Source organism: Loxodonta africana, chromosome 2, assembly GCF_030014295.1.
Source record: "Loxodonta africana isolate mLoxAfr1 chromosome 2, mLoxAfr1.hap2, whole genome shotgun sequence".
Lineage (NCBI taxonomy): Eukaryota > Metazoa > Chordata > Mammalia > Proboscidea > Elephantidae > Loxodonta > Loxodonta africana.
Window position 1 is genome coordinate 144,128,423 of NC_087343.1, and position 23,309 is coordinate 144,151,731.

A 23,309-nucleotide genomic window follows, 5' to 3' on the forward strand; every position below is an offset into this window, starting at 1 on the left:
TCACCAGCACCAAGGGGCCTGTGGAATAGGTACTGTAGTTTCCAAAACGTCGGAATTATGTTTTCTGGGGTATGAAACAGAGAGCTGCTCAAATATGATACTCTCTGACAGGACCTGTTAGGAAAAGAATCTTCCTGAATTACATGAGTAGTGAATTTTAGTCAGTATGACTTGAACAGGATTGCATCCATCAGGATCATCAGTGATGAACTAAGGCTTATGCCCCAAAAGCTTATAGCTTCCTTTCTTCTCTAAATTTGGCTGGATAGGTTTGAGGCCTAAAACTCTAGTCAGGCCTTCCCAACCAGAGTGCTACAGTATACTAAACCAAGAAAAAGCCAAACCAGTTGCCGTTGAGTCAATTCCGACTCATAGTGACCTTATAGGGCAGAGTAGAACTGCCCCATCAAGTTTCCAAGGCGTGCCTAGTGGATTTGAACTGCCAACCTTTGGTTAGCAGCCGTAGCGCTTAACCACTATGCCACCAGGTTTACTAGTGTACCTCAAATGGGTTAATGGTTTTGCCTCCCCTCAGCCTTTGGTTCAACCAAGCAGACCTGGGTGGCTGGAGCCTCTAGTAAGATGGCCTCTGTCCAAGAGCACCCTCCTCAGTTTCCATTAAAAAAAAAAAAAAAAATTGCCATGGAGTCAATTCCAACTCATAGTGACCCTATACGACAGAGTAGAACTGCCTCATAGGGTTTCCAAGAAGTGGCTAGTGGATTCGAACTGCCAACCTCTCGGTTAGCAACTGAGCTCTTAACCACTGTGCCACCAGGGCTCCTCACTAGTATCCCTATAAAAAAATATATTATTATTTCCTTTGTGTGCTGAGGTTAGACAGGCTGTGGAACACTGCCTTAGAGGACTTTGGTATAGCTTTCCTTCCATCTCTTATCACTATCTATACTTGGAGGTGGAACCTCTTCCTAAGAAATTGGCCACCACATCAAGTCATTGTGTCCTTTTTCCTTCTTTTTGTTATTAATGCTCTTGAAAAAGTAATCCAAATAGATTACTTGGCCTTCTTCACAGCTTGCTTTTTAATTGTGTATGTAAGCCTTCAGCAAATTATGACGTATCTTTTTAAAGTCATGAGTGGTCTATATTTCACATCCACTGTCTTTTTCTCGTTCCTCATTTTCCACTATGGATTAAGGTGTTTGAAGCTGTTAATCTCACCCTTCTTTCTTAAAAAATTGCATATTCCTTGTCCTACTTCATGACAAGTTGTTTCTGACTCTCACGTCTTTGTTTCTTCCTCTCACCTCTTTACATAGATAGATCGTTGGAAAGTTTTTTCTGTAACTCAACTTTTTTTTCCCCCTCAGTTCATCTTCCTAAATCTCAGGGATTTTGTATTTGCTATTCCCTCTACAGGAAACCTTGGTGGCATAGTGGTTAAATGCTACAGCTGCTAACCAAGAGGTCGGCAGTTCAAATCCGCCAGGCGCTCCTTGGAAACTCTATGGGGCAGTTCTACTCTGTCTTATAGGGTCACTATGAGTCAGAATCAACTCAACGGCAGTGGATTTGGTTTATTCCCTCTACAAGGAGCCCTGGTGGTGCGGTGGTTAAGAGCGGTGACTGCCAACCAAAGGGTCAGCAGCTCAAATCCACCAGCTACTCCTTGGGAACCCTGTGGGGTAGTTCTGCTGTGCCCTATATGGTCAGTGTGAGTCATAATTGACTCAAAGGCAACGGACAGGTCTTGGTTTATTCCCTCTACGTAGAATGTTACTCATCTCTTCATGCACTTGAGTTTCCCTCCCATCCTTTAGGTTTTTGCTCAAATGATATTTTTTCAGTGACCCATTCTCTCACCCCCAAATTCCTATGCCCTTTCTGTTTTTCTCCATATCACTAATATTTTATAAATGTCTATGTTTTATCTATTTGATTATTGCCTGTGTCGTCCCCCCCATAATACAAGCTTCAGAAGAAGAGCTTTTAGCATGTTTTATTCACTGCTATATCCCCACACCCATAACACTCTTGACACATATTGAAAGAGTTAACACATGGTTCTTCATCAATCATCTCTGTGTTGATGGCACTGAACACTGTTTCCAAATGTTCATGTTGCACCTGAGCTGCACAGCCCCCTTTCTATCTGCCTACCAGGCACGTTACCTTGACGTCACATCGCGTATCTCAAACTACACATTTTCACAATGATCTTCTCTTTCCTTCTTCTCAAGCCTGTAGCTATGCAGGAATGTGGAACAAGTATTACTAGATCTCCTGATATTTCAGGTGAAGCTAGAAATGCAAAATTTTAGGTGTTTAATCTCTTACTTAGATTTGTTATTTTGTTTTTAATTTGCCGTTCAAACCATTTATCCTCCATAGGTCACCAGCTTATAATCCCTGATTTGCAAATTAACAGGAAAATTACTTGTTTATTAAGCATCTGCTGTGTGCCAGATATTGTGTGATACTTTATGTACAGTCTTATTTCATCCTCACACTAGCCCTCTGATGATAGGCGTCTCTGTATTAGGGTTCAGTCAGAGAAGCAAAACCACTACGAATATTAAAGAATAAGAGGTTTATTATAGGAATAAGATTATACACAATTGTGGAAGAAGATGGAGAAGTAAGGGCCTGTAAAGGGTAGTTGGTGAATCAGGGAAAAGTCACACTAGCCCTCCTGAAGCAATGGCACAGGTGAACAAGGCAGACCTTGCAGGGAAATCTGGAAAGCCAGGCACATCCAGCTGCCAGAGTGTGATCATGGTGGTTAGAGAAGGCTGTGGAGGATGGTAGCTTCTGCAGCTGTTGGTGGGCCTGAGCTCAACAGGGCCAGAAGTAAGGAAAAAGAAACTTGGATGCCAAGTATGTGGGAGAGTAAGGGCAAGCTGGAATCTTACGGCAACTCTGCATTTGTCACTTACCTCCTCTAACCGTAACCAGGGCAATAGCTGTTGCTTCACTTCCACCTTCTAAATCTCACACCGATTTCTCTATTTTCTAACTCTTAACTCCAGACCATACACTGAAGGGGATTCTGGGAAACAGAATTCCAGCTAAGACAAGTTGACATAGCACAAAACCACCACAATAATTATTGTCATTTTACTCAGTACCTAGGCTTAGATATTAGGTGTTATAACCCACCTTAACCCGTGTGCTTATGCAGTACTGTTACTCAGCGTGCTTACTCATTCCCCCACATTTAGATCTCTTAGTTTAGTATTTAAGGTTTTCTGTGATCCAGTTCTTGCTTAGTATTGTAGATCTGTGTGTGAGTGATCCTTTCCATGCACTCTAACCTGTAAATTTTTTTAAAAAATTAAGTGTTCTCCAAATGTTTTTCCCTCTAAACCTTGCTAATATTCTTTTTCCTTTCCTTGAAATGCTTCCCTAGCTGCCTCCCCTCATTTTCCTTTGCTTAATCTTCAAATTTTTACCCATCTTTCCTTGTCTAGTTCCAGTATCCCTTCTCTGTTTAAAAAAAATAAAAGTTTTTTAAATATTGTGTTTTAGGTGAAAGTTTACGTAGCAATTTAAGTACCCATAGTAACAGTTCCTATACAACTTATTCCATGACATTGGTTATATTTTTCACAATGTGTCAACATTCTCAATATGTTCATTCTATTTCCATTTACCTAGGTTCCCGGTACCTCCTTAGCTTTTCACCTTTGTTTTAGGATAAATGTTGACTGTTTGGTCTCATATAGTTGATCATTTAAGGGAGCACGGTGTTCACAGGTGATACTATTTATTTTATATGCCAGCCTATTATTGGATGAAAGGTGAACCCCAGGAGTGGCTTCAGTTCCAAGTTCAATGGGTATTTTAGGGCAGTAGTCTCAGGGGTTCTTCTAGTCTCTGTTGGTTCAGTAAGTCTGACCTTCTTTAGGAATCTGAGTTTTGTTCTACATTTTTCTCCCTTTCTATCCAGGACCTTCTATTATGTCCCTAGTCAGGATGCTTGGTAGTAGTAGTTGGGCACCATCTAGTTCTAGTCTCAGGTTATATGATGCCAGGGTTCATATGGCTATTAGTCCTGTGGACTAGTTTCTTTGAGTCTGCAGTTCCTTCATTATTTTTTGTTCCAGATGAGTAGAGACCAATAGTTGTATTTTAGATGGCCACTCACAAGCTTTTAAGACCCCAGAAGCTACTCACTGAATTAGGATGTAAACCGTTATCTTTATGAACTATTTTATGCCAATTATCTGAGTTGTCCCACAAAACTATGTGCCCAGGCCTTCAAACCCATTTATCCAAACCCATGAGGTATTTGGTTATGTCTGGGAAGTATCCGTAACTGTGCCTCCCATGTGATTAATTATATATGTGAGTATATATGCAGCATACATAAACATGTATATACATATGCTTACAGATGCACCTGTATATGCACACCCATATATAGATATATTCACATGTGCCTTCTTATACACATATGCTCATATGTGTCTCTTTGTGTAACTACACATTTTTGGTTGTTACTATTGTTGTTGTAAAATTGTGTGTTATAACATTTACCAAAATTGTCCCTTGCTCTTGCGTACTTCCTTGTGTCTTCATTTACCTTGGTCAGGTTGTACAGATTTCACCCGTTTTGGGTATTGCCGTTCCCATCACCCAAAATTACAAGTGTCTACTGTCTAGAAAGTGATTCCCCCTCCCTGCCCTTCCCTTCCTGGTAAGCATCTGTCTTAGAATGTGTTCTCTAGAGACGAAAAACCAGTAAAGAATATGTATATGTAGAGAGAGATTTATATCAAGAAAATGGCTCATGCTGTTGTAGAGGCTGATGAGTCCCAAGTCTGTGGAGGCTTCTGCCTTCTCACGAAACTGCAGGAACTAATGAACCCAAGATTGATAGGTCAGACAGCAGGCTGCTAGCTCACAGTCTCCAGAGGCTGACAAATCCCAACATTGGCAGGTAAGATGGCAGGCTGCTGGCTCAAATCCCAAGAACCAGAGGTCAGATGATGATGACCCTGATGCAGAATCTGGAGCAAGTGAGAGAGCTTTGCCAGAGCATCTATTTATATATTGTGTTTATTGGATGCAGGCCACAGCCCTGAAGAAACTCCCCTTCAACTGATTGGCTCATCCCATCATGGAAGATGACTGCATCATTACATAACACTCAAACTACTGAGAATCATGGCCCAGCCACATTGACACACAACTGTAACCATCACAGACTACCCCTTGTCAACCCGGCACCTGTACACATCTCCTTAAACTATACACGGTCTCTAAATAAAGACAATTACAAACTCATACTTGCTCCTAACCTGATACAACTAGCATGCGTACAACTGAAAACGTACTAGCCCTGTTTACATCGTGTATATAAGTGAAGAAAACAAAAATATTAGATGCACACATACAAGGAAGAAATACTGATAACAATTACAGTCCTCATTTATGCAGCTGATCACATGGTCATAACTGGTATTTAAAAGCACCTCCCCCCACCACCCACTTTAGCTTCTAGACCGATAACTATACTTAAGGTCCAGCGAGCCCCAAAAGGTAAAGTACAAAATGTGACCTGAGAGGAGGTACACTACACTCCAAAAGAACTGGTTGACTTTTCTAATATGTACAAACAAAAACGTGGGGGATGTGTGTGGAAATGGCTATTAAGGGTATGGGAAAATGGTGCAAGGAATATAAAGGTGGACCAGTATGAGTTTATTGATATGAGCCCACTAAGCACAAATTCTTTATTCAGTGTTTAAGCTCAAGAGGTTAGGAAAGGATCTGATAGTTTATTTAGTTTGCTAAAGCATGGATTATGTAGTAGCCTACATTAAATCAGGTTGAAGTATCAGACCTGCCTTGGTATACTGTAGAAGAAGGTATCTAAAGGCTTAGGGAAATTGGTGTGTTAGAGTGGATTTATCATGTTAAACCCCCAGACCTGCAGATGGAGTGCCCAGAGAACACATCTTTTGCCACAACGGTGAGGAACAAATTTTTGAACGGAGCCCCAGTATCCTTGAAGACTGCTGTGATTGCTGCTTTATGTATGCTTTTTGACAGTGGGGACTGCCCTAACTGAATTAAGACACCTAACCACGAAGAGTCTAATTGGACCCCATGGTGGTAGGGGCCAAGTGGCAGCACTCAATCAACAAATACAAGTTGAGTGTAGTTACCATAATTGACAGCAGAGTCAAAGCAATAATCAGAAGAGTCCGACTCATATGGACTTGTGGTGTTGGCTACTTAGTCATGGTGTCCCTAGCAGTTAAAAAATGGGAAATCTACTAAATATTTACTTGATCTGTACAAGCAGAAGATTTCTAGGTCAAGTGAACAGCAGTCTAATGCAAATCACCAAAATAGAGAGTCACGGCCCCTCAGTCAGTTCCCAGACTTGAGCAAGTTGACAGACCCACAATCCCTTTAATGAAGGGGAGCCGAGACCCCACTACATTGCCGAAAATTTGTACTGTTAATCTTTCTCCCAGCCTTCCCCAAAGGGATCTGCAGCCTTTTTCCGAGAGCAGCTGTTCATTAGGGAAAAGGAATAATCTGACTTTTCAGGGATTACTGGATACTAGCTCTGAACTGACAGTAGTTCCAGGAGTCCCAAAACGTCACTTTGACCCACCAGTCAGAGTGAGGATGTATGGAGGTCAGTTTGTTAATGGAGTTTTAGCTCAGGTTTGTCTCACAGTCGGTCCAGTGGGAGCCTGAACCCATCCTGTCATAATTTCCCTGGTTTATAATGCATAATTGTAACAGATATGCACAGCAACTGGCAGAACCCCCACTTTGGATTCCTGACAAGTGGAGGAGGGCTATTGTGGTAGAAAAAGCCAAGTGGAAGCCATTGGAACTGCCCCTACCTAGGAAAATACTAAACCAGAAGCAATACCGCATATCTGGAGGGATTGCAGAGATGACTGTCACCATCAAGGACTTGAAGGATGCAGAAGTGATGATTCCCACTACACGTCCATTCAACTCACCTGTTTGGCCTGTGCAAAAAAAAAAAAAAAAATCTTGGAGAATGACAGTGGATTATTGTAAACATAACCGAGTGGTCACTCGCAGTTGCTGTTCCAGATGCGGTTTCATTGCTTGAGCGAATTAATTCATCTGGTACCTGGTGAGCAGCTATTCATTTGGCCAATGCCTTTTTCTCAGTTACAGTTTAGAAGGACCTCCAGAAGCAGTTTACTTTCAGCTGGCAAAGCCAGCAATCCAGCTTCGCTTGTTCTACCTCATGGGCATATCAGCCCTGTGTCATAATTTAGTCCGCAGGGACGTTGATCGCCTGTCCCTTCCACAAGATATCACAGTGGTCCATTACACCATCAAAGAATGTTGCTTTCTGTGTGTACACCTGTTCTTAACTTTTTGTAAAAATGAGACTATGTGATATTTTTCTTTTTGCGATTGACTTATTTTACTCACCATAATGTCCTCCAGATTTGTTCATATTAAAAGATATTTCACACACTGCTCATTATTCTTTATAATTGCCTAGTAGTCCATTGTATGTATGTACCACAATTTGTTTATCCATTATCTGTTGATGGGCACTTAGGTTGTTTCCATATTTTTGCTATTGTGAATAGTGTTACAATGAACATAGGTCTATTTGTGTCACTGCTCTTAAGTCTCTAAGATATGTATATAGGAGTGGGATTGCTGGATCATACAGTATTTCTATTTCTAACATATGAGAGTTCCAATTCCCCCGCGCAATCTTGACAGCATTTTTCTGTTTTTTTAATTGTTGCCATTTTTGCAGGAGCAATGGTATCTCATGCTTTTTTTGATTTGTATCTCCCTAATGGCTAATGGAGAAACACTGGTGGCACAGTGGTTAAATGCTACAGCTGCTAACCAAGAGGTCAGCAGTTCAAATCCGCCAGGCGCTCCTCGGAAACTCTATCGGGCAGTTCTACTCTGTCCTATAGGGCCACTATGAGTTGGAATCTACTCGACGGCAGTGGGTTTTTTGGCAGTGGCTAATGGTGGAGCCCTGGTGGCGAAGTGGTTAAGAGCTAAGGCTGCTAACCAGACGCTTCTTGGAAACCCTATGGGACAGTTCTACTCTGTCCTATAGGGTTGCTATAAGTCAGCAGTTTGAATCCACTAGATGCTCCTTGGAAACCCTATGGGACAGTTCCGCTCTGTCTTATAGGGTCGCTATAAGTCGGAATTGATTCAACAGCACACAACAACAGTGGTTAATGATCATGAGCATGTTTTCATGTATTTGTTAGCTGCCTGAATGTCCTCTTTGGGAAAGTGTCTCTTCTTGTCCCTTGCCCATTTTTTCATTGGATTGTTCCTTTTTGTTGTCGAGTTGAAGTTTTCTATATATTTTAGAGATTAGACCCTTATCAGATATGTCATTGCCAAAGATTTTTTCACAGTCTGTAGGTTCTCTTTTTACTCCATTGATAAAGTCTTTGGTGAGCATAAGTGTTTAATTTTTAGGAGGTCCCAGTTATCTAACTTATCTTCTGTCGTTCGTACATTTTTAGTTTTGTTGGATAGACTATGCCGAAAATTAGGTTCCCTAGTTTTGACCGTATGCTATCTTCCAGAAACTTTATAGTGGTAGCTTTAATATTTAGGCCTTTGATCCATTTTGAGTTATTTTTTGTGTATGATGTGAGGTATGAATCCTGTTTCATTTTTTTACATTTGGATATCCAGTTTTTCCAGCACCATTTCTTCCCCATTGAATGGACTTTAACCCTTTGTTGAAGATCAGCTACCTGTATGTGGATGGGTTTTCTTTTGGGTTCTCAATTCTGTTCCATTGCTCTGTGTCTGTCATTGAACCAGTACCAAGCTGTTTCAGTTACCATGGCTGTATAGTAAGTTTCAAGATCAAGAAGTAAGAGTTCTCCTACTTTGTTCTTCTTCAGTATTCTGTTAGCTATTCGGGGCCTCCTTTTCCATATAAAGTTAGAGATTAGTTTTTCATTTTATTAAAGAATGTTTTGGGGATTTGGATCAGGATTACATTATATCTGTAGACTGCTTTTGGTAGTATTGACATTTTCACAGTGTTAAGTCTTCCAGTCCATGAGCATGAAATATTTCTCCATTTATGTAGATCTCTTTTAGTTTTTTGCAGTAGTGTATTTTAGTTTTCCTTGTATAAATCTTTTATGTCCCTGATCAGGTTCATTCCTAGGTGTTTTATCTTTCTGGGGGCTATTGTAAATTGTATCGATTTCTTGATTTCCTTTTCCGAGTCCTCCTTGTTAGTGTAGAGGAACCCAACTGATTTTTGCATGCTGATCTTGTACCCTGCCACTTTGCTGAAACCTTCTACTAGTTCCAGTAACTTTATTGTGGCGTATTTGGGATTTTCTATGTATAGGATCATGTCATCTGAAAATAAGGATAGTTTTACTTCTTCCTTTCCAATTCAAATATGCTTTTTTTCCCTTTCTTGCCTTATTCCTCTAGGTGGAACTTCCAGTACAGTATTGAATAAGAGTGCTGATAAAGGGCAACCTTGTCTCATTCCCATTCTCAAGGGGAATGTTCTCAGTCTTTCTCTGTTAATGATGTTGGCCATTAGTTTTGTATAACAACCAAACCTGTTGCCATCAAGTTGATTCCGACTTATAGCAACTCTGTAGAACAGAGTAGAGCTTGCCCCATATGATTTCCAAGGAGCAGCTGGTAGATTCGAACTGCCAACCTTTTGGTTAGCAGCTGAGCTTTTAACCGCTGTGCCACCAGGGCTCCGGTTGGTTTTGGCATATATGCCCTTAATTATGTTGAGGAATTTCCCTACTATTCCAATTTTGCTAAGAGATTTTACCAGGAAAAGGTGTTGGATTTTATGAGATGCCTTTTCTGCATAGATTGAGATGATCATATGATTCTTTTGCTTTGTTTTATTTATGTGGTGAGTTGCTCCGATTTTCTCCTTGCTTCTGGTGTTAATCCCACTTGATCATGGTGTTTTGTTTTTGTTTTTTTTTATGCCATTGAATTCTGTAGGCTAGAATTTTGTATCTATATTCACGAGGGATATTGGTCTGTAATTTTCATTTTTTTAGTGGTGTCTTTTTTGCTTAGTTTTGGTATCAGGGTTATGCTGGCTTCATAAAATGAATTAGAGAGTATTTCTTCCTTTTCTGCGTTCTGAGATGGCTTGAATAGCATTGGTGTCAACTCTTCTGAATGGTAGAATTCTCCAGTGAAGCTGTCTAGGCTGGGGCTTTTTTTCCTTGGGAGTTTTTTTATGATGTGTTCAATTTCTTTTTTTGTTATCGGTCTGTTCTAAGTTTCTATCTCTCTTTGTATCAGTTTAGGGTAGGTAGTGTGTTTCCAGAAATTTGTCCATTTCTTTTAGGTTTTCAAATTTGTTGGAGTACAGTTTTTCATAATATCCTGGTGTTTTAGTCATCTAGTGCTGCCATAACAGAAATACCACAAGTGGATGGATTTAACAAAGAGAAATTTGTTTCCTCACAGTGAAGTAGGCTAAAAGTCCAAATTCAAGGCATCAGCTCCAGGGGAAGGCTTTCTCTCTCTGTTGGCTCTGGAGGAAGGTCCTTGTTCTCAGTCTTCCTATAGTCAAGGAGCTTCTCAGGCACGGGGACCCCATGTCCAAAGGACGTGCTCTGCTCCTGGTGCTGCTGTCTTGGTGGTATGAGGTCCCCAAGTCTCTGCTTGCTTCCCACACCTCAGGGAAAATCCTTTTACATTGGAACAGGAATGTGGCCTGAACAAGGGTATTTGCATCCCACCCTAATTCTCTTTAACCACAGGCAAAGATTATGATTTATAATACATAGGAAAATCACAAAATGGAGGATAACCACACATGGCCTAACCAAGTTGATAGATATTTTTTGGGGGGACACAATTCAATCCATGACATCTGGTATGATCTGTTGATTCTGTTGTAATGTCACCTGTCTCATTTCTTATTTGGGTTATTTGCACCTTCTCATTTTTTCCATTGTCAGTTAGGCCAGTACTTTGTCAGTTTTACTGACCCTCTCAAAGAACCAGCTTCTAGCCTTGTTGATTCTGTTTTCTGTTTTCTATTTTATCTCTTTGCTCTAATCTTTAGTACAGTTTTCTTCTGCTATCCAAAAGTAGAGTGTTCCTGTGAAACCTTTTGTTAAGATGAAATGGCATTACCATCAATTTATATGGGAAGTTTTTCTGAGCGTTCCCAGACCTTAAAAAATAACCTACCAAGTCATACTAAATAACACATAATACCTAAGATAACACTAAACCAAAAAAAAAAATTGCCCTTGAATTGATTCCAGCTCTTAGCAACCCTATAGAACAGAGTAGAACTGCACCATAGGGTTTCTAAGGAGCGACTGGGGATTTGAACTGCCAGCTTTTGGTTAGCAGCTGAGCTCTTAACTGTTAACCACTGTGCCACCAGGGCTCCAAAATAATACTAGCATATGGTAACAGTAGGAATTATATGATAAATAAACAGCCTAAATAAAGTAGAAATAATGTCAACAGCTTTCATGATTCTTTTTGCATATACAAATACTATGAATGGTAAAAGACACAAGCAAATTCAGTGCATGCACAGTGTCTTTATTTTGTTCACTTTAGGACACATCTTGCTAAAGGATCCACAAATCGAATTAAAGCACAGATGCCTACAGACACAGTTCAAAGCTGTCGGGGCTTGATGCTGAAATGTTGAATGTGATTCCTGTGGAATGAGCTTGGCTTCACCACTGTAGCTCCTCAGGGTGTGCACTGCCTCTTTAACAGCTCATTGCAAAACAAATGCTGGACCTTATTTCTGCTTTTTGCCTTTTGTCCTAAAAGCAAAAATCCTCTTTGTATTTCTTTCAGCTAGTGAGAACAGGTACTAATGTAGGTCTTTTATAAAAGCAAAGCGTCTTGAAGCGGACCTTCAAGAAGTGGAGGCTAACTGTATTTCCTTTTTTTGATGACTGTGGGCTTCTTTGGCTGCTCCTTTTCTATTTATTTTGGATACCCTGCTAACCAAAAGGTTGGCAGTTTGAATCCAGCAGGAACTCCTTGGAAACCCTATCGGGCAGTTCTGCTCTGTCCTGTAGGTCGCTATGAGTTGAAATTGACTCGACAGCAATGGGTTTGGGTTTTGTTTTGTTTTTTGAAATATTTTTGTGTCTAAGGTGTGTCTCTTGTAGGCAACATATTGATGGGTCATGTTTTTTTAATCCATTCTGCCACTGTCTGTTGACTGGTACATTTAAACCATTTGCATTCAATGTGCTTATCTATAGGTATGAATTTACTGCTACCATTTTGTTACGCTTTTTATTGTGGTGTTAATGGTTTCTTTGTTCCGTTTAATTTTCTGTGCTGAGTCTTTTTGATTTTCTTCTTTATTTTGGTGAATAGGTTTTTTTTTTTTTTTATATATAGTTACTCTGAGATTTAATTTCCTAAAGTTTAAAACTGTCTTATATTTAATATCACCTTAACTTCCTGTCCATATGGAACTTCTATAACTCCACCATTTATTTCCACTTTTTGTTTTGAAGTTGTCGTCATCTACAGATTGACATCACCAGTTCCGTTTTCAGTTTTTAGCTTTATTTTAATTTTGTGAAGTATTTATCTGGATTGGTATCTGTGAGATGCCGTCATGTGTCTTTGTCTTAGGTTGTTGTCTCATGTCATTAGTTCTCTGGCTGAAGCACTCCCTTTAATATCTCTTGTAAGTTTCCCTAATTTCTGTTTATCTGGGAATGTCCTAGTTTCTCCATTGTATTAGAAAGATCATTTTGCTGGATATATTATTCTTGGTTGGCAATTCTTTTCTTTCCGGGTTTTATTTATGTCATCCCACTGCCTTCTTGCCGTCATGTTTTCTGCTGAGAAATCAGCCCTTGGTCTTACAGGTGCCCCCTTGTAGGTACTAATTTTGTTTTTCATGAGTTGCTCTCAGAATTCTCTTTGTGGTTTTGGAAAGTTTGATTATGATGTGTCTTGGTAACTCTTTCAGGGTCTGTCCTTTTGGGGTTCATTGAGCTTCTTGAATGGAATCCTTCTCATCTTTCATGATATTAGGGAAGTTTTCTGTCAGTAAATCTTCAAAATTTCTCTGCCTTGTTTTCTCTCCTCCTGTTCTAGAATTCCAATTATGTGTAAATTCTTCCTCTTGGTAGTGTTCTGTGTAACTCTTAGGCTTTCTTCGTTCTTTTTTTCTAGTTGTTACCCAAACAGATTAGTATTAAGGGATTTATCCTAAATTTCGTTGATTCCTTTCTTCCGTTGCTTCAATTCTACTTTTGTATCCTTCTATTGAGTTATCTATTTCTGGTATCTCATTGTTAATCTTCTGGATTTCTAGTTTTTGTTTTGTATGGTTTCTAATTGTCTATTTCTTTTGACATTTTGTTCTTGTATTGTTTTCCTGAGTTCTTCTAGGATTTTGTCTGTGTTTTCCTTGATCTCTTTGAGGATCTTATATATAAGTCTTTTGAATTCCATATCAAGTAGTTTCATTACCATTTCTTCCTGAGGAAGATTTTCTGCCCCTTTATTTTGTTCACTTGTTTGAGGCATCTTATGCCATTTGTTCATATGATTTGTTATTGTCTGCTGTCTCTGCGGCATTGGGTGTCTATTTATTTATATATTTCTTTATTAATTGTATGTATGTTTGTGCTGATTTTTTGTTTGTTTCGATGTCTCCAAGCTTTTTTTCTTCTCTTTCTCTTTTGAATGTTTTCTTCCTTTGTATTATTTTGATTTTTGTTGTTTTGTGGTTCTTTTCTATGTGTGACTTTGGTGGCGTCTGTTGGCTGGGCACAATTTCCTCTCACTAGATGGTCTTCCCTTACTGGATTGAGTGGAGGTGGGAAAGCAGGTTCTTTCCCTGATATTATGTGACAAGTGTTGAGTGAACAGGGTTCCTCCACAACCCTTGTGGGACCATGAGGTCTTTCCACGTTGGTGGTAACAGTTAGTGCATTCTCTGGAGATCAGGTCATGATGTCTTCGTATCCCCTGTGCACGAGTGCTACCCAAATGGATGGGGTAGTCCTGCTGTTAATGCAGTAACTGGTGCAGTTGTGCTGGCCTCCTTTGCCTGGCGGGGGTGGAGGCGGGCTTCTAGCCTTGGCTCAGCCTGCACCTCAGGACACACACTAATGATGGCAGGCAGGGTGCCTGCCTGTACTGGGGTGGCTCTTGGAGTAGGGGCTCCAGTTGTTACTCTGTGAGTTGACTTTTCACTGGGTGGCTCCCATATAAATGGCCGGGTGCTCCACTGACAAGCAGTCCTTGTACCAATACCCATCCTCTTTCCATTCCTTCACTCACCAGAGTTACTGGAGCTCTCACTTGCCCCTGTTTATCCCTATTACTTTCCTGGAAATATGCCCCCCCCAGCCCCCCGTCTATACTTTCTCCTTCTCTAAGGCTCAGGTGACTCAGTCTATCTCTCGCTCTAGAGGTACTTTCCTGTGATTCCCTGACTTCAATGTTATACCTCTCCTGTGCTTCCCTCTGCCACCGGCTGTGGTTACTTTCCTGGGTTCTTCACCCTTGGCTGCTCCATGGCAACAGGCAGAGGGCGATTGATCCACAAATCTCTTTTCCTGCCAGCCTTGTTCTGCGTCTCCTTCCACTCGGTGCTCAGTCCGTTTCCTCAACTCTCTGATGCTCTAGAATCCAAGGTTGTTTTTTGCATCCATTTTACCTAGTTTCACAAGTTTTTATTGTTAGGGGGTTATTACAGTGTGTGTATCTAAAGCATCAAATTGACTGGTCCACTTCTGTAAAATTTTTCCAGTGTCTTATCTACCCTAGCCCTAAGAAGCTTTTCCCTTTATTCCCATAACAGTTGGTTCAGACCGTTTTTATGGTACTTATCTCTGTTTGGATAGTGGCATACTGGTTAAGAGCTACAGCTGCTAACCAAAAGGTCAGCAGTTCAAATCCACCAGGAAACTGTATGGGGCAGTTCTACTCTATCCTACCGGGTCGCTATGAGTCGGAATTGACTTGACGGCAATGGGTTTTTGGTTATCTCTGTTTATCTTCTCTGCTAGACTGTAAGCTGATCATGTCTTCCTTATTTCTTACATGCTTTTGTACATTGTAGTCGTTCAGTAAGTATTTGATGAATTGTTTTTCCGGTATCCCAGTTTGCATCCCCTGCCTGGAAGGCTGAATTTTGGATGTGTACCTCTACTACAGTTTGGTGATAATCTCCTTTCTTTATGTGTATGTGTTTTTCTTCCTAATTCCCTGATCCAAATGTTAATATATTGACCGTTTTTTTTTTTGAAATTTTTTTTAATTGTGCTTTAAATGAAAATTTATAGCTCAAGTTAATTTCTCATACAGAAATTTATACACATTGTTATGTGACAATCGTTGTAATCCCTATAAGGTGACAGCACATTCCCGCTTTCCACCCTGTGTTTCCTGTGTCCATTCAACCAGCTCCTGTCCCTTTGTACCTTCTCATCCCACCTCCAGACAGGAGTTGCCCATTTAGTCTCATGTATCTCCTTGAACTAAGAACTATATGTTAGAGTCCAGTCTAATCTTTATCTGAAGAGTTGGCTTCAGAAATGGTTTTAGTTCTGGGTTAACAGAGATTCCGGGGGCCATGTTTTTTGGGGTTCCTTAGTCTCAGTCAGACCATTAAGTCTGGTCTTTTTACTGGGGTTTGAGTTCTGCACCCTACTTTTCTCCTGCTCCGTCAGGGACTCTGTTGTGTTCCCTGTCAGGGCAGTCATAGGTGGAAGCCAGGCACCATCTAGTTCTTCTAGTCGTGGGCTGATGGAGTCTCTGGATTATGTGGCCTTTTTGTCTCTTGGGCTAATATTTTCCTTGAGTCTTTGGTGTTCTTCACTCTCCTTTGCTCCAGGTGGGTTGAGACCAGTTGATGCATCTCAGATGGCCCCTCACAAGCTTTTAAGACCCCAGACGCCACTCACCAAAGTGGAATGCAGAACATTTTCTTAATGAACTTTCTTATGCCAGTTGACCTAGATGTCCCTCGAAACCATGGTCCCCGGACCCCCACCCCTGTTACTCTGTCCCTCAAAGTGTTTGGTTGTGTTCGGGAAACTTTTTAGCTTTTGGTCTAATCTAATTGTGCTGAATGCCCTATATTGTGTGTTGTCCTTCCCTTCACCTAAGAATTGTTGTCTACTATCTAGTTAGTGAATTTCCCCCTTCCGCCCTCCCCAATCTCCTAATCATTAAAGAATTTTTTTTCTTCATTTAATCCTTTTCTTGAGTTTTTATAATTTGTCCTTTTGTGGCTGATTTCACTCAGCATAATGCCTTCCCCATTCATTCATGTTGAGATGTTTCACAGATTCATCATTGTTCTTTATTGTCGTATACTGTTCCATTGTGTGAATATACCATAATTTGTTCAACCCTTCATCTGTCAGTGGACACCTAGGTTGTTTCCATCTTTTTGCTCTTGTGAACAGTGCTGCAGTGAACATGGGTGTGCGTATATCTATTCGTGTGATGACTCTTATTTCTCTAGGATATATTCTAAGGAGTGAGATTGCTGGATCATATGGCAGTTCTATTTCTAGCTTTTTAAGGAAGCGCCAAATTGATTTCCAAAGTGGTTATACCATTTTACATTCCCACCAGCGGTGTGTAAGTGTTCCAGTCTCTCCACAACCTCTCCAACATTTATTACTTTGTGTTTTTTGGATTAATGCTAGCCTTGTTGGGGTGAGATGGTATCTCATTGTAGTTTTGATTTGCCTTTCTCTAATAGCTAATGATCGTAAGCATTTCCTCAAGTACCTATTAGCTGCCTGGATGTCTTCTTCAGTGAAGTGCCTGTTAATATCCTTTGTCATTTTTTAATTGGATTATTTGCGTTTTTGTTGTTGAGGTTTTATAGTATCTTGTAGATCTTAGAGATTACACCCTGATGAAATATGTCATAGTCAAAACTTTTTTCCAGGTCTGTAGATTGTCTTTTTACTCTTGTGGTGGAGTCTTTGGATGAGCATAAGTGTTTGATTTTTAGGAGCTCCCAGTTACCTAGTTTCTCTTCTGGCATTTGTGCATTGTTAGTAATGTTTTGTATTATGTTTATTCCATGTATTAGGGCTCCTAGCATTATCCCTGTTTTTTTTTTATGATCTTTATTGTTTTAGATTTTATACTTAGGTCTTTGGTTTGAATATTTTGAGCTAGTTTTTGTACATGGTGTAAGGTATGGGTCTTTTTTTTTTTTTTTTTTTGCAGATGGATATCCAGTTATGTCAGCACCATTTCTTAAAGAGATTGACTTTTCCCTAATTAATGGACTTTGGGCCTTTGTCAAATATCAGCTGCTCATGGGCAGATGAATTTACTTCTGAAATTCTTGATTCTGTTCCATTGGTCTGTGTATCTGTTGTACCAGTTCCAGGCTGTTGTGACTACTGTGGTGGTATAATAAAAAAAAGGTTCTAAAATCAGGTAGTGTGAGGCCTCCCACTTTGTTGTTGTTCTTCAGTAATGCTTTACTTATCCGAGGCTTCTTCCCTTTCCATATGAACTTGGTGATTTGTTTCTCCATCTCGTTAAAAAATATCATTGGAATTTGGATCAGGATTGCATTGTATCTGAAGATCACTTTGGGTAGAATTGACGTTTTCACAATGTTGAGTCTTCCTATCCATGAGCAAGGTATGTTTTTCCACTTATGCAGGTCTGTTTTAGTTTCTTGCAGTAATGTCTTGTAGTTTTCACTGTATTAAAGTCTTTGGTGTCTTTGGTTAGATGTATTCCAAAATATTTTATCTTCTTGGTGTCTTGTAAATAGTATTGATTTGGTGATTTCCTCTTCAGCGTTCTCCAACTGATTTTTGTATGTTTATCTTGTATCCTGATACTTTGGTGAACTCTTCTGTTAGTTTCAATAGTTTTCATGTGGATTCTTGGTGGTTTTCTGTGAATGAGGTCGTATCATCAGCAAATAAGGATACTTTTACTTCTGCCTTACCAGTTTGGATACCCTTTATTTCTTTCTCTTGCCTCATTGCTCTGGTTAGGACTTCCAGGACGAATGTTGAATAAGAGTGGTGATAATGAGCATTGTTGCCTGGTTGCTGTTCTCAAGGGGAATGCTTTCAGACTGTCTCCATTTGGGGTGATGTTGGCTGTTGGCTTTGTATAAATGCCCTTTATTGTGGTGAGGAATTTTCCTTCTGTTCCTACTTTGCTGAGAGTTTTTATCCTGAATGGGTGTTGGACTTTGTCAATGCCTTTTCTGCATCAATTGATAAGATCATGTGGTTCTTATCTTTTGTTTTATTTATGTGGATGGATTACATTGTTTTTTCTGATGTTGAACCATCCCTGCATACCTGGTATGAAGCCCACTTGGTCATAGTGAATTTTTTTTTAATGTTATTAAATTCTATTGGCTAGAATTTTGTTGAGCATTTTTGTGTCTATGTTCATGACAGACATTGATCTGTAATTTTCTTTTTTATGGCGTCTTTAAAAAAAAAATTTTTTTTTTTTTTTTACCTAGTTTTGGTATCAGGGCTATGCTGACTTTGTAGAATGAGTTCAGGAGTATTCCATTCTTTTCTATGCTCCGAAATACCTTTAGTAGTACTAGTATTAACTCCTCTCTGAAAGTTTGGTAAAGATGACGTTAGAACAAAAAAGAGGAACTAAATAATGTAGTCGTGGAACTTTCATACAGAGAGGAAGTCAAGGCGATATCAAGATATAAAAGATTGCTTTAAACTTAGAAAAATAGAGGCAAATACTAAGTTAACCACAAAGGAAATTAACAATCCTATACATCAAAAGAAAAGAAAAACAATCACTCAGTGAATACAAAATCAACAACAGTGACTAAGACAAAAAGAAAATACATAATGACTTCTTTCATTTTAATTTTTTTTTTTTTTAATTCAGTTGCTCTTTTCCAGCTACTGGTTAGCCAGAGCCCCTTTGTCATGAAACAGGCACATTGTACCCTCTCAGTCAATGATTATCAAGTATGATGATGCTGTTTTTCCCAGTGATTCTTGTGTGATAGTACTGTACGAATTTAGGGTAAAATGTTCATGTATTTTTGGAAGAATTGAATTTTCCCTCTTTGCTAAGGCTAAAACTGTTTCTTTTGTCAGGATTCACAATATTTTAATTTACTTTAGTAAAAGTTCAGATAAATTCACTTGATTCATTAATTTGATTCTTTTAAAATATGTCTACTTCTTAATCAGAAGAGAAACTGTACTGTGTACTTCTTAATCAGAAGAGAAACTGTAAACTCCGTTTGGCCTAACTTCAACTAAGCCTTCTGTACCCATGAATTTACCTCAGTTTACCTGATTTTAACTGTAAATGATATACTTACTTATGCACCTATTTGTTTGGTTTTCTACTTTATCTATAGCAATGTCATTGTTGACCATTTTAAATTATACATTTCAGAGGACACGGATTCTTTTAGATAACTTGATATATACAAATGATATGAAAATGCTTGAAATAAGCAGTAAAGCCTTGTAGGTACAATAAGTTAATGTATAACTGTTATACTATTAAAATATAAGTCACTGCCATGGATTGAATTATGTCCCCCCAAAAATGTATGTATCAGTTTGGCTGGGCCATGCTTCCCAGTGTTATATGATTTTCCTATATATTGTAAATCCTGCCTCTCTGATGTTAATGAGAGATGATGGGTGGCAGTTGTGTTAGTGAAAGCCAAAAACCAAACCTGTTGCCATCGAGTCAATTCTGACTCATAGTGACCTGCAGGGCAGAGTAGAATTCCCCAGTAGGGTTTCCAAGGAGCACCTGGTGGATTCGAACTGCTGACCTTTTGGTTAGCAGCCATAGTTCTTAGCCACTAGGCTGCCAGGGTTTCCAAGGCAGGACTCAATCTACAAGATTGGGTTGTATCTTGAGGCAGTCTCTTGAGATATAAAAGAGAGAAGTAAACAGAGACGGGGGTACCTCATACCACCAAGAAAGCAGTACCAGGAGCAGAGCGCGTCCTTTGGACCCGGGGTTCCTGCACCTGGGAAGTTCCTCGACCAGGCGAAGATTGAGGACAAGGACCTTCCTCCAGAGCGCATAGAGAGAGAGCCTTCCCCTGGAGCCGATGCCCTGAATTTGGACTTTTAGCCTACTGTACTATGAGGAAATAAATTACTCTTTGTTAAAGCCATCTGCTTTTGGTGTTTCTGTTACAGCAGCAGTAGATAACTAAGACTAGGGTCAGGAACACCACCTTTACTGCATCTGGAAGAACTGGGATAGATCCCTTCCAGGTATGATTCTTTATGACTGAGGTATTGTACATGTGTTAATTATCCATATAACTGAAGCATATCGCTTTAGGTGGCATATTTAACCATTTCAGGTGGGAATCTTTCCTTTATCTTATTATTCTCTTAATTAGTATGTGTCTGTCTTGGCTATCTAGTGCTGCCATAACAAATACCACAAGTGGATGGCTTTAACAAAGAGAAATTTATTTTCTCACAGTCTAGTAGGTTTCAAGTCCAAATTCAGGGCGTTGGCTCCAGGGAAAGGCTTTCCCTCTCTGTTGGCTCTGGAGGAAGGTCCTTGTCCTCAATCATTCCTTCCCCTGGTTGAGCTTCTCAGGGATAGGGACCCCATGTCCAAATGACGTGCTCTGCTCCCGGTGCTGCTTTCTTGGTGGTATGAGATCCCCAACTCTCTGCTTACTTCCCTTTCCTTTTATCTCTTATAAGATAAAAGGTGGCACAGGCCACACCCTAGGAAACTCCTTTTACATTGGATCAGGGAGGAGACCTGGGCAAGGGTGGTGTTACAATCCCACCCTAATCCTCTCAACATAAAATTACAACCACAAAATGGAGGACAACCATACAATACTGGGAATCATGGGCTAACCAAGTTGATACACACATTTTTGGGGGGATATAATTCAATCCATGACTGCGTTAATATTCTTTTATTACTATATGCCTAAGGTAAAAAAGATTATTTTCATTTCTTCTCTCAAGGCATAATGAATGTAATTTAACTTTTTCTTGATGAATTCAGGTCGTTATTATGAGAAGCAGTTCTAGTATTGTACTTTAATATAGTGTTGTGATATTCTTGAAGTATTTTTAAGATTTTAGGCATCATTGACCTCATCCTGTCTTTGTGTTCTTGTGCCTGCTTTTTTATAATACTTCTCAATCTACTTATTGTCAAACTTCTTGGCTGGTTTTATGTCTACCTCTAACACCCTTCTAGCATACTGCGTTTAGTCCAGTCTTTTAGAACTAAGTTTTTACAGTTTGTGTAAAACAGAGAGACTGTTGGGGATAGGGACTTACCTGTTGGTAAGTGAATTTTGGCTTAAAGCATTGTTGTTGGCTACCATCAAGTCGGCCCAGACTCATGGTTGGTGACTCCAGGCACCATAAAATAGAACGTTGCTAAATTCTGTGCCATCCGCATGATCAGTTGCAGGTTGGACTCTCGTGAGCCTTAGGGTTTTCACTGGCTGATTTTTGGAAATAGATGGTGAGGCCTTTCTTTCTAGTTAATCTTAGCCTGCAAGCTCCACTCAAAATTGTTCAGTGTCATAGTAACACACAAACCACCACTGACAGACGAGTGGTGGCCTTGCATGAGGTACATTGGCCAGGAATGGAACCCATGCCTGCCACATGGGAACCACCAAATACTCCCATGCTTTAAAGCATAGACTGTTTTGGCTACTTAGAGCCTGTCTTAGTCATCTAGTACTGCTATAATAGAAATACTACAAGTGGATGGCTTTAACAAAGAGATATTTATTCTCTCATAGTCAAGGAAGCTGGAAGTCTGAATTCAGGGTGCCAGCTCTAGGGGAAGGCCTTATCTCTGTCGGCTCTGGGGGAAGCTCCTTGTCATCAGTCTTCCCTGATCGAGGAGGTTCTCAGTGCAGGAACTTAGGGTCCAAAGGACACACTGTGCTCCTGGTGCTTCTTTCTTGGTGGTATGAGGTCCCCCTGTCTCTCTGCTTGCTTCTCCTTTGTATCTCAAAAAAGATTGACTTAAAAAACACCCTAATTCTATAGGTTGAGTCCTCCCTTATTAACATAACTGCTGCTAATCCCACCTCATCAACATCATAGAAAAAGGATTTATAACACACAGGAAAATGACATCAGATGACAAAGTGATGGACAGTCACACAACACTGGGAATCATGACCTAGCCAAGTTGACAGACATTTTAGGGGGGACACAGTTCAATCCATGACAGAGCCCAAGCTTACTTCTGGTGTTAACATTTTCAAAATCTGGTGATTTGAGCAAAGTAATGAGTGTTTGTACTTTAAATTGTGCCAGTTTGCTTTAAAGAATTCTCACAAGTAGTTTGAAGAGTAACAGTTAAATTTCTTGAGGAAAGTAATTATTTTTGTTGGCATATTAGTTTCATATTGCTGCTGTCACAAATCATCACAAACCTAGGGACTTTAAACAAATAAATTTATCCTCTTACAGTTCTGGAGACCAAAAATCTAAACCAAGTCTTACAAGGCTAAAATCAAACTGTTAGCAGAGCCACCAGTTCCTCCTGGAGGCTCCAGGGGAGAATCTGTTCCTTGCATCTCCCAGCTTCTGGTGGCTGCCAGGATTCCTTGGCTTGTGGTTGCAGCACTCCAGTCTGCTTCTGTGGTCACATTGCCTGCTCCTCTTTCTGTAGTCTAATCTTTCTCTGCACACACCCAAATAATACAGGATGATCTCTCCATATTGTCCCCAAGGATCTTAATCACATCTGTGAGATCCCTTTGACCATAGAAAGTAACATTCACAGAGTCTAGAGATTAAGACCTAGATATGTTTAGGAGCCCTGGTGGCACAGTGGTTGAGAACTACAACTGCTAATCAAAAGGTAAGCGCTTGAATCCAGCAGCTGCTCCTTGGAAACCCTATGGGGCAGTCCTACCCTGTCCTGTAGGGTCGCTATGAGTCGAAATTGACTTGATGGTAGTGGGTTTATAGTGAGTATAGATAAATTTTAAAATCTGCTGTGCTTGTATTTCCATATATTTTTTTCTCCTCTCCTTTTTAATTTTTTTCCTTAAAATTCTTAAACTGACTAGATATCATATCTGCATACCAGCTCCTAGCTTGTTTATGTTGTATGTAAAAAATCAGTCTTTAGGTTCAGGCAGATAGAACCTCAATTCATGAGCAAGAACATTGTAACATACTGTCTTTAAGGGAATTAAAATCAGACTCTGGTGAGAGTCATGGACAGGGAGGGGGTCAGTAGACCTAGATTTATTTTCAACTTTGCTATAAGCCATGTAATTCTAAACAAATTCCTTAATCTCCGTGAGTCTTAGTTTTTTTTTTCATAAGTAGGGTCTCCGTGAA

General features: G+C 39.9%; 1 protein-coding gene across 1 annotated transcript in view; it reads left to right on the forward strand.

The window, feature by feature from the left end:
• PGGT1B (protein geranylgeranyltransferase type I subunit beta) overlaps nt 1–23,309 on the forward strand; it is an 86,732-nt gene that overhangs the window by 48,683 nt on the left and 14,740 nt on the right. The window lies entirely within an intron of this gene.